Below are 3,232 nucleotides of genomic sequence, written 5' to 3'. Positions count from 1 at the left end.
GAATGCCTCATAAACGTAAGGACCGTCAGTAGTCATAACCACAGAGTGGAGTGTCCCGTCTGCCTCCCCGCATCCCGCATGGCTTTAAAGTTAAATGCTAAGGTCTGTTTCTGAAGGACAACTATTCAAAGGGAACATACTCAAGAGATCAAATAGATGCTTTGTAATGTCTTTAAACTCATTCCTACTATAAATTAAAATTAAAAGTCCCTCAATCTAGACTCTGACAGTAAGTGACTGCAAGAGGAGGCAGTATATTAGTCTATTATCCATGGAGGATACATCCCCCAGTGGATGACTGAAGCTGCAGACAGCACCAAACCCTATATATACCATGTGTCTTCCTATACATACATAGCTTTTTACTAAAAGGAACCACTTTACAACTTCCCTTTGGCACGTCTGGCTTGCCAGCATGACTACTCTTGCGCCCTGAGGCCATTCCTGAGGAAAATAAGGGTTACTTGAACACAAGCACCACAATACCACTTACGCTTGATCTGATCATGGAGATGGCTACAAACTGACTCAGGGGTGGATGAGGACACTGGACAAAAGGATGACTCACCTCCCTGGCAATACAGAGAAGGACGATGTAAGATTTCATTACGCTACTCAGAACAGCACGTAGCACACAATTTCAAACGAATGAATTGTTTATTTCCGAAATTTTCCATTTAATATTTCTGGACCACGGTCGGACCACAGGAAGTGAAACCTTGGATAAGGAGGAATGCTGTATGCCTCTTTTGCACCTTGGAGGTCCTCTTGGGAGATGCTGTGGTTTGACCTGAATATCCTAACAGAGGAGCTGCTGCCTCTCCAGCCCACCCACAATGACCTTCAACCCTGACAGCCTCACGGAGGATCCGGCCACAGGGCAAAGCAGCAGCCGCTCAGCAGGGAAATCTGTTCTACAACAGTGAGCCCCAACAAAAGAATTCTAGACCAAAGATGCTGCTTTGTCCAAACACATATTTTAGTTCACAAGAGCAGAAATCATATTAAGTGAAAGCTTTAGTTTGTTTGAAGGGTACGCTAACATATCTGTGAGAAGATCATAGAAACTACTTTCAATGATGTGTTTTTCATCCCGAATAATTTCTGGGATAAAGAAAGTCAGTTTTCAACAGCTAAATGGTCTTAAGATTTTATAAACTTAGCACTAATAATCCAAATACAAAAGTTATAATTCATACATGTAACAGAATTTTAGCAGTTTTTCAAAAAACTAGCTCATTTGTAGTAGGTTCCATACATGCAAGTGAACTCAAACTGATAAGAGTTGGAAATTTTATACAAGTTTCAATCCAAGATTCCTGTTTCCTCTTTAAAAAAGGCATTGTTATAATGTGATAGATCTGTAGGACAAACTCATTTCTTGAGCCTATTAAGTTTGATAAAACTTTAGTACCCATACTGAAAGTTTTATTTCTACTAACTTTTCTTATTCTTGTTAATTTCCCATAAAGAAAATTCCTGGTCTGTTACTATGGACTACAGACCACAGTCACTACTTAGAACAAGGATAACTTGGCAAAAAATAAAGCAGAGGGGTCTCCCCCAACTGCCGCTATAAACAAAACTACAATTTATAAGATAAATAACTGTGTCAGTTACATCATAATATACACTTAGTAGGATACTGAGACTATCCCTGCCTTCCAGGGGATTAGGAAGAAATCTTAAACATAAGAAAGATAATTACATGATAGGCACATTTTGTTCAACCCCACTGCACTGAGCATCTACTTCGTCAGTGACTACGAGATGTTAGGCATGTAAAGAGAAAGGATGGTTTTCAGAATATTTACGAACCCATGAAAGTATGCAAATTTACATGCATATCAGTAATTATCATCGTCATCACTACCGTCGATATTGCCATACCCCGCTGCACCACCCCCAGGAATGGCCCTTGTAAGGAAGAGATGTGCTCAGCCGCACAATGTATCTTAGGCACCTGGCATCCTGCCACTCTCCTCCCATATACGTGACCTGAGGACTCACCAGGACATTCCTACCTTTCCTCCCCATGCCGTTCCCATCTGCTTCGACTTGGACAACAAGAGACAAGTGAGATGTTTGCCCTCACAGGATTCTACCAACATCTCCTCCCAAAGGGCCCAAAACAAATTTTCGAGACAACTAAGACTTAAGAAAAAATAAAAGTTAGGTCTGGAGGTGATATCGGTTAGGCATTCAGTAGCAATGACTAAAAACACAACTTGAAGAAAAAAAGTGAAGCTCTCAGGAATAAACAGATTGAAAGATGACTCTTTCGGTCTCCTCTCAGCTCCAATTTCCTTTGTGTTTCATCCTCTCTTCATAGTTCCAGCTAAAGACTCATGGTTGATTCTGGCTGGTTCAGTGAACCTAAGAGGATAATTCTGTTCTCGGCCTGGGGCAAGGGCCCACATACTCAACTGCCCCCAAAGCCACAGAAACCAAGAATGTGACAGGAAGTCTCCCAAAAGAAAATAAAGATGTTATTAACAGAAAACATAGAAAAAGGCACAAATAACACATATCCATCAAAGGAACACATAACTAGATTCATGCCTTAAAGAAGCAGCACAGTAATTTTGGCATTATGGTCCCATTTAATTGTATTTGTTAGAACTGTTTTGGCTACACGTGGCAAAACCCCAATCCAAAATGGCTCAAACAGAAAGATAGTTTATTTGTTGTATGACTAGTGCAAAACTGCACTAGGAGATAAATCAAGTCTGGTCTAACAGGCAAATCACGAAAACTGTTTTTCTCTATACTTACTTGATATCTGACTTCCCAATTAGCATGTGGGGTAGACGGCCACTGACCTAGGGTTGGCAATGATGGGGAGAGCCAGTCCTACCTTGCTTCCTACTAAATGGGAGTGCCTCCTGCCTAGAGCTGAGACAGCCAACTTGTGACCAGGAAATAACAGCTTAAAGGGAAAAGTCAGCATATGGAAGGTAACCTCAGCCTCGATGGCATCGCTGAGAAGCTGAGCCAAGATAAATGAGAAAAATAAAATCCTATTTAAACCACTTGAGCTGAAGTTGTGTTATATGCAGCTGACAGCCTTCCTAACTGATCTGGCAGATCGAGAACCCAATTTCTTTCTTGCCTCAGCATGCTGCTCTGATTAGAAGATGGTGGCAGCTGTCACAGGTGTCACAGTGAAATAAGAGTTCTCCTCTTCCTGTGTCCTTCCTTCTAAAAGAAGAAATCCTTCTCAGAAGTCCTT

Source organism: Pteropus alecto, unplaced genomic scaffold (assembly GCF_000325575.1).
Source record: "Pteropus alecto unplaced genomic scaffold, ASM32557v1 scaffold185, whole genome shotgun sequence".
NCBI classification, from domain to species: domain Eukaryota; kingdom Metazoa; phylum Chordata; class Mammalia; order Chiroptera; family Pteropodidae; genus Pteropus; species Pteropus alecto.
This window is presented reverse-complemented; position numbering follows the sequence as displayed.